The 9,192-nt window shown below is 37.0% G+C and overlaps 1 long non-coding RNA gene across 1 annotated transcript in view; it reads left to right on the top strand.

The window, feature by feature from the left end:
* Positions 1-773: 773 nt before the first annotated feature.
* LOC113464895 (uncharacterized) overlaps positions 774-9,192 on the top strand; it is a 10,285-nt gene continuing 1,866 nt past the window's right edge. The window contains exon 1 of the long non-coding RNA XR_003389759.1: positions 774-861. This is a non-coding gene — a long non-coding RNA (uncharacterized LOC113464895). The remainder of the gene's footprint in view (positions 862-9,192) is intronic.

Raw genomic sequence — 9,192 nt, 5'->3', positions numbered from 1 at the left:
ATGAAATGGAACAAATTCGGAGATCCGCCACGTTCTAATGGCTTCAACGGACCATAGAAGTATAATGTGCTATAGAAGCAACTTGGTACATATTTTGCTAGATAAAACCGTGGCCAGTTTGTTGCAGACAAACAAACGTAAGTTTCTTGGAACCGCGATCGCATTTAGAAAATTGCCATCTTTGGTTAATACCTCTCGTCAAGGTACATCTTTAAGTACTTCTGCACTATCTTTAGAGAAAGCCCTCCGAAGTAGAAACCAGTAGTAACAAGGATTACTTCGCAAATAGTAGATTTGTCAATAAGAACAAATACAGTGACAACTTGATTGTATAAATCTATATTCTTTTTGCATTATAATTACAGATAACGTGAATTATTCTAATTCACTACTACTAAACATCATTTGTATGTGTGTCTGTGTGTATCCGTCCGCCTTAGCACGGACAACCTGTTCGAAGAACATAGTTGCGGACGGTGGCCGAGTCCCTACGGTACGCAGGGAGAAGCTGGTATAAAAATAACCTGTAAAGTTCTAAATAGAACACTTGAACCACCTATTTATCTCCGAAAATGGCAGACAAATTCAGACGAATTCAGGAGGAACGTTTACGAAGAACACATGAGTGGAATTAATTAACGTGCGGGTGGCTATTTCAGTTTCGGAAGAGACGGGACAGGAGGATCAAGAAGAGCGAGGTGCAGGTAGTCATCGTATGTATGCTAATTGAACGAGGCAATCTGGAACGGACCTAGTCAGTGGCTTCCATTTGATTACCATGACAAGTACTCGGTTAGGAAGCAGTTCCTCCATGAACGACAACGTGAAAACAGCTTTAGTGTTCTTTTCCGAAGTTCTCCGGTACGATGGTAGAGAGTGAAGGTCATGAGAAAATTCGCTTCTTGGATTACATTGTCAAACCAAGTATCAGTGCTTTTCACTTAAATTGAAGTCATCGCTAAAAGTACCGTGACAGCAGTAAATCAAGCTTGCTTACATACCACACATACGATTCATTGGGAGGTGTTTGTGAAGCGACTTGTCACAGTGATAAAACTGAATAACATCGCGCTACGTTCTAAAGTACACTCGATCCTTCTTTTCTTAACGTCCGAAAGTTATAACTTGCGTATATTCTTAGAAAGCTAACAAATTCTTTTGATTCGTTAGATTTTATTATCTTACTGTATCTTTTCTCCTTTAAAACCGTTGACAAAAACTAACAACAGGAAGTGAAGAAGGGAGAAAGTGAAGAAACGCGAAATAGTACAACATTTAAAAGCGGAGCATGTTTATTCAATTTCAAATGGACGAAGCAGTAACGGTTTGCTGAAATACATACAGGGTGTCCCAGAACTAGTTTTAGGCCTTGAAATTGGGAGGAGCCATGGTGATTTTAAACAACTTTTTCCTTTGCAAAAAAGTTGTCCGAGGCGTGGTTGACGAGTTGTTAACAAAAAACCGGAACCAATCAGTGTATTCGTATACAAGGCGGGCAGGAGCGCGATAACCGCCTCGTGCGTTGCCGCGGCCGTATGCCACGTTTGTGAAGAGAAATAGGATTAAAACAAAACAAGAGCAACTAAGAAATTGATTAAATATCAGAGAAAAGGAAGCAATTAGTCGTTTGTTATGCTCACTGAATAGATGCAGCATATTCAATGAAATAACTAACAACTTTATAAATTACAGAGTATAATCTGTAATTTATAATGTTGTTACTTATTTCTTAAGTATGTTACATTCGTTCACGTAACATGCAAGTCCTAGTGTGAAATATTTGCGAAACGGCGAACATGTAATCGAGGCTAAATTGAAATGTTTAAACGAAACCAGCGAAATGTCTTTTATTAATGATTTTTTTAAGTCTTGCCGTGATTTGACAATTAGAATAATTTGTCTTTGATGACGCACCAGTCTTCTGGCCTTGCCATATTTGAAATCCTTACTTCTTAAATGTAAGGGTATATTTCAGCTAAGGATTCGTGAAATTTCTCCGATTAAATCCTCAATTCTGAGCCGCCGATATTGAAGTCCTTAGACCTTCGACTATCAATTTGACCTAAATTTTCCGGAACCTTTCAATCTTTATTTCCTCCAGGGCGTGAGTTTTCGTAACACCATTTTAATTGCTTTTAGTCGTGGCATGAGAAAGAGTAAAAGGGTACCTATAATTAGTGCTGCTAGTGGCGTTAGGCGAATGCACAAGTTTTAATGAGTTTTCTTATTTTCAATCGGTGTGTATAACCAATTAAAATAATATTTTATTGTGTTTTCTTATTAGGAAAAATTCCTTTAATTAAAAATTGATATTTGAATCTCAACTGATTTTTATTCATGGGGTCAATAACTATAATTTTATTTTGGACCTCGGAATGTTCTCGGTTTAAATTAGTTCGACGACGAACGCGTTGAAATTACGTTTTAGAGAGGAATCAGACTTTCGAGGCTTTTGGTGTGCAAAATCGAATTTCAACTTAGAGAGTAGCCCGAGCGAAAGAGCGTGGGAAGGGTAAAGAGTCCAGCTGAGTCGATCGTGCCAGTTCGCGATTGTTTGTCAACGTTCCCATACACCGAGTTCCGGGTTCCCCAGTTTTCTTCGGGAATCGATTGTCCAACCTGGCAGAGCCGCCGAAGCATTTCCTCGAGTGCGTCCGCTGTCTCGTGCAGCTTCTGCATTCTCGAATCGGTTTGCTACTCATGTCAATAGGACTAACTGCTTCTCCGATCGTGCAGTCATCACCACTCCCGGCACAGTTCGAATCCGAACCCAAATGCCCGCCAAAATAATCGATATATTACATAATTTTGTAATACATGTATTCATTGTTCTCAAATTAATTGTTAAGATACTAAAAATCACGAATAAATAAACCGAGCGGATTGCATAATAATATAAACATTTTCCACAGAGTTTAAAGAGATGTCTAGTCTCAGTTATTATAGTTCTATAAGATTAATTGCCGCAAAATTTGCTGTCTTTCATCTTGAAATCCAAAATTTTCATCCCATTGTATTCTACATGGCATAAGAATAACTCGACTTGATGACCAAGTTTTGTGTTCGAAGACAGAGCAAAGATTGATTTTTCTTCTTATCTCCATATTTCTTCAATTTCAACACACTTCATCTTTTAACGAATTATAAATTTAGTACATTTATTGTACCATCATTGATTTTAAGCTGACGTAATAAAACGAAAAAATGGAAAACAGACAAAGCGGATTTGTAAATACTGCATTTTAATAAGAGGTGACCGTGTTTATATGCAAAGGACTTTGATGACTTCGAATTCGATGGAGCAGCGGATAAACAAACTTTGAATAACTCATTACGCAGACCTTCTTGTGCATCATTTTCATTCGCACCTCTCGACACCATCAATATTCATGCTTCCATTGTAGCTGCTTCAATCGTGAAATCTAAAGCGCTCCTCGTAAATTGCATTCCTTCTCGCGAAACTGTTAAACCCACGTTTTCTGTATCCATCAACATGGACATTTGCATAATAATATAAACATTTTCCACAGAGTTTAAAGAGATGTCTAGTCTCAGTTATTATAGTTCTATAAGATTAATTGCCGCAAAATTTGCTGTCTTTCATCTTGAAATCCAAAATTTTCATCCCATTGTATTCTACATGGCATAAGAATAACTCGACTTGATGACCAAGTTTTGTGTTCGAAGACAGAGCAAAGATTGATTTTTCTTCTTATCTCCATATTTCTTCAATTTCAACACACTTCATCTTTTAACGAATTATAAATTTAGTACATTTATTGTACCATCATTGATTTTAAGCTGACGTAATAAAACGAAAAAATGGAAAACAGACAAAGCGGATTTGTAAATACTGCATTTTAATAAGAGGTGACCGTGTTTATATGCAAAGGACTTTGATGACTTCGAATTCGATGGAGCAGCGGATAAACAAACTTTGAATAACTCATTACGCAGACCTTCTTGTGCATCATTTTCATTCGCACCTCTCGACACCATCAATATTCATGCTTCCATTGTAGCTGCTTCAATCGTGAAATCTAAAGCGCTCCTCGTAAATTGCATTCCTTCTCGCGAAACTGTTAAACCCACGTTTTCTGTATCCATCAACATGGACATCATTTTTATACAACACTGCCGAGTATGAAAATATCCAAGTTTCTTGTAGAATCCTTCGCGCTTACAGTTGTAGCAAATATATTGCTCTTTGGCTGGCATCCATACCGATCGGCTCGTTTTTTCAATGAGCAACCTTCGAAAGAACAGCACCCTCGTCATCCGCGAACCGGAACGAAACGTGTGCTTTCCTAATCCTTTCGGGATTTCATTTTGACGCCCTCAAGTTTCTACGCTTTTTACTACGCGACTGACAGTATAAATTCAGTCCGCGTTATCGGAATGAGCGCAGGATTAACTTTTTGTCACAGAACTTTTTCTTCTTCCGCGAAACGTCGTCGATTTCTACACGAAGAACCAAACCTTTCCTGAACGTAATGAGCGGATACAGTGCTATTTTTCTTTGTCTCTTTCGGTCAGGTTTGACGATGGCCGATCTGAATGTCTTTTAGGCGAATTACTGTGATAATTGTATGATGTTCAATATTCCAAGTTTCTACTATAAATAAATTGAACTGTTTCCCTCAGTTCCTTTACCATTTTTCCATTAATAAGGAAAGCTCCGTATTTACTGTACAATTGCAGTTAAGATCAAAACTAAACACACACTATTTAAAATTAAATTACTTTTTTAAAATCGGACAAGACGACCTGAGTTTTTCTCAGTAGCCAGGCGGATTAGTTTGTTAAATTACGTGCACAAGAGATAGCGAAAAAATTAAAATTGGTAGAAATCCTAAGGAAGAATGTGATTTTAAAACAAGTATTCGATTTGAGAATAATATTTATTGAAATTAATATGAGATTGAAAAGATTTGCACAGATTAATAAAGTAGTAGCACCATTGCACTTAGAGGATAAGGAGAAACTGAAGTCACGTTCTCAATTGGAAAGAACGGGTTCATCCGCGCGAATCGCATACATATAACACTATCTATTCATACATATTCGCGCCAACCATACAAAACAATAGATGCGAAAACATTCTTATTCAACATGTGAAGAGCGTGTTTTTCAACTTTTTTATTCGGGCTTAAAATACAAGTTTAAACAACACATTTTGACTATCTACTTACATGAGAATAGTATATGTTGAAAATTTCATTGAAATTCGTTATCATTGTTACGAGCTACAGTTAAGTAAAATTGTAAAAGTCACAAATTTTACGACTTTTGGCCAAAAATCTGCACGTGTCAATGCTTGTCGTTTCTTTCGATATCGATGAATTTCAACTTTCAGCACATACTCATGTAAGTCGAGATGTGTTGTTTAAATTTTTATTACAAATTCGAATAAAAAATTGAAAAACGCAAAATTCACATTTTTACTTACTATTTCTGTAAATTTTAATTTTTTCCCAGTCGTTTGTATACATCCACTACTATGTATACATATACGTCCGGTCACCTAAGCAAGGCGAACCCATCCGGAAGCACTAGCTAAGGAAGGCGGCGGCGTGCCGCAGACACGCCGGTAGGACCTAGTTATACTATGTATGATAAACTAATCCACCTGACTATTCAAAAAAAAACTCAGGCGGTTTAGTCCGATTTTAAAAGGTTTATGTTTTTTTTAAATATCGTGTGTTCAATTTTGCTCTTAACTGTATACTCATCTTTCAGTATTTTCATTTTCACTTCACTCATCGAATATCTCGATTTCCCTCTCAGAGAACTAGTTATCGCTATCTCAGTGCTCAGAGACATTCAAAGCTCCACTGTTTCTCGATTCGCTAAAGGTTTCTTTGTTCCTGGTGTCGATCAACCCGCGGAAATGAGCAATTTAGTGCCTCGTCTCGATTCACCAATAAACCAGGAATAACGATGAAATCTATCGAAAAGACGAACTCAGCGATGAACTTCCACTTAGGAGAAAACTCCGCGTAGCATCGCCTCGGCTTATCTTCTCGTCGGGTTCAGTTTTTTCCATTTTCTTCGCAAAAGTTTTATTCTGTAGACTGAGAACCCGTCTCCAAAGTAAATGTATTACAATCGTCGATCGATTAATCCGGACGCAACTACTTTAAACATGTCCATGCGACAGTTTTACGCGTTGAGAAATTCATCGGGACAATGCTTCACCGTTTCTATCGATTTTTACGGTCAGCCATGAAACCGGAAGACTTGATCGATGCTTGCTTGAATTCGGTTTAGATGTTGAAAGACATTTTGTTGTGTCAAGGTCATTAGCATTTTGTTTCTATTTACTTCATAAGTTGATTGCCTAATACACTAAGGCCGGGTGTGCACGAAATTTCCTGATCACGTCATCTGAGGCTAGAAAAATTTACAAAAAATCGTTACTTTTAGACAGTCACCTTTGGCTCTTCCTTCCAAAATCTTTGCCAATAGAACTCATTTTTCCATTTCCCACTTCAAAATCTTACTACAAAATCCTACGTAGTCACGTGGTGACTACATTAACTGCCAAATACTGAACCGGATTTCTAAGAACCTAATTTTTCAAGAACCTCTACGCTCGAGGCTGTATCGCTCCCGTCGCGACCATTTTGAACGGGTCGTTGTATTCCATCTCCGTTATGATCGCGTTTCTGCTTCTCATGCAGGTGAATAAATAATATTCAGTTATCATAGATAATATCCTGATTGTTGTTAATGAAGCAGGAAATTGCCTCGAAGGCAAGAGCAACGGAGTAATTAAATATTATATTTACCTTAAAAATACTGCATATTATTCTACATTACATTAATGCACATTTTATGGCTTTGTAACAATCTCGTTTCGATATTCTCACTTTATAATGTTCAACATTTAATAGACCATGAAAAAGAAATAACAAATGTTACCCTTCTTGAAAGGGACACGTACAATGGATAATTAGGTCAATACAAGAAAGAATCCGTACATTATCATCGATAGCAAATATAATATATATAACATAATATTTTAACTTATCTTAATAATAACACAATTCCCAGAGAGTATGGAGAGTCTCTAATCCACGATGGCTCGTATTTTCTGGATCCTCTGGATGGCTTCCCAGCTTCCTTCAGCCTTCTATTTCACGCTATCGATATTAGGTCCCGATCATTGGCATTGTTCAGGAGATAGAGAGCGATTATACTCCTTAAGGAGGCTTCTCACTATAAGATACCGTTCAGACAGTTGTCGGATAACTAAAAAACTGATTATTTGCTTTGATTTTTAACTAATAGTTTTCTTTGTCAAAATGTTGCGATTACCAGCTGCGACACAACGGGTGCTGTTCGGAACGCGCTATTAACCCTTTATTATCGAACGTACTATGGTTACCACATAATGTACTCATACGTCATTCTACAGAAACCTAACTATTACGCAATTACCGCAACGATGACCTTAAACACCGCGAACTGGACCGGATAGAATTGTTTAGTTCGATGTTTCACGCCCTAAAATTTCAACATTCAGAGGGACTCAAATCTACTAGCGAATACCGAGAACATGTATATTTCACTATGAGGTAAAAAGAAGAAATTGTCGAACGAAGTTTCTATAGTACTATAATGTTTAAAGAAAATGTGCCTCAATTTTTTTTCTTTTTTATGTAGCTAGAAGTTCACACTTCTTTGTCATACCATGAGTGATATGTATAATGAATAACAGGCGAATTCATGAGAATTATGTCATCAATTTCATTTTGCGCTGCTCGTCCGTATGACGGACGAGGACTAAATTCGTTTTAAGAGAAACCGGGGAACAGATGAGAGCTAAAACTGAAATCAATTCTGCCAGATTACAGTCGGAGCCATGTGCGTATTAAAATTTCACTGCTGCGCGTCTGTGAACGAGAATAGCACATGATCGTAATTAAAATCCTGGTATATTTTCTGTGTTTCCATTAAAGTTCTTGGCAAATTTCTCTCACGCTCTGTCGCTTGTGCAGAGTTTGGTCAGATATTACGCTTAACTATTGTTGCGCTGATGGTACTGCGAAAGTGTTTGCGAATAGGATGGATTCGTCGAATTTCGCTCTGTTTGATCGCGATTTCAGCGATTCCATATAAAATCGTGTGAAAATTATCATATCATTAGAGTTGTAAGTTTCAAACATTTCCACATGTTTCATATTATCTACATTATAAATGCGTCATAATCTGCATATTATTTGTGCTTATAGTATACTTACAGTGACTTTTATTAATAATTGGACACATTTAATGATTTACTGAAAATAATAATAAGTACGCATCAATAAATTTTCTATATCTTATCGAATTGAAAATGTTCGATCCCACAATTCCGGGAATAGATTTTCTCATCAGAAACACGTGTTAAACTAAAGATCTCTATAGTGCTTACAATTCTCAATAATTAAGCTACATTTGCGTAAACGATGGAAGCAGAACGGGACATGAGGCATAAGCTAGTTAACTAAGTTCATCAGGAGCAAACGTTTCATATTTCGGTTGGGGATAGAACGAAGGCGGCGGATTCGTGGTTGCATATCTATTCATTAAGTAACTACACACTGAACGAGATTTCCATCGATGATTTCGAATGAAGCTTTGAGCCAATTGTATCATGCGTCAGCCTTCCCGTTGATTTGCATACTACGTTCATGTGGGCTGATTTGATTTTGTGAACGCTCCATTTTCGTCATCTGGTCTCTATACAGTCTGTCCTATCACGCGCACTTCTGCATGTGCAACGTATCGTAGTTGCGTAAAAGGATCATCCACAAAATACGAAAACGATTAAAAGCTTGTGCCTGTGGAAAGAGGACAATCTCAAAAAGGATATAGAATTGAAAGAATTTTTCAATCAAAATAGTCTTTGATCTTTTGAACAATCGAACGCCTCAGTGATATTATTCATATTACGATGAAGCAAACGGAGCAGATTTTGTTCAAGTACACGCGTAATTAATAAGTTTTCAAATTCATTTTTCTAGAAAATTACACCTCGGAAGAACTTTGTTATATGTATACTATTTTCAACTCAGTTTTATGTAAGGAATCATCCTTCCTACCGGTTGTACCACGATTTCGATAACAGCCTATACTAATTTGCTATCTATGTAGAAATTATATTAAATAAGTTGATTTAGCTATTGTCATCACGAACATGTGAAA

This window comes from Ceratina calcarata, unplaced genomic scaffold (genome assembly GCF_001652005.2).
Source record: "Ceratina calcarata isolate Rehan_Ccalc_2016 unplaced genomic scaffold, ASM165200v1 scaffold582.2, whole genome shotgun sequence".
Taxonomy (NCBI): Eukaryota; Metazoa; Arthropoda; class Insecta; order Hymenoptera; family Apidae; genus Ceratina; species Ceratina calcarata.
The sequence above is the reverse complement of the archived record's forward strand: the minus strand, read 5'-3'. Positions and strand labels throughout refer to the sequence as shown.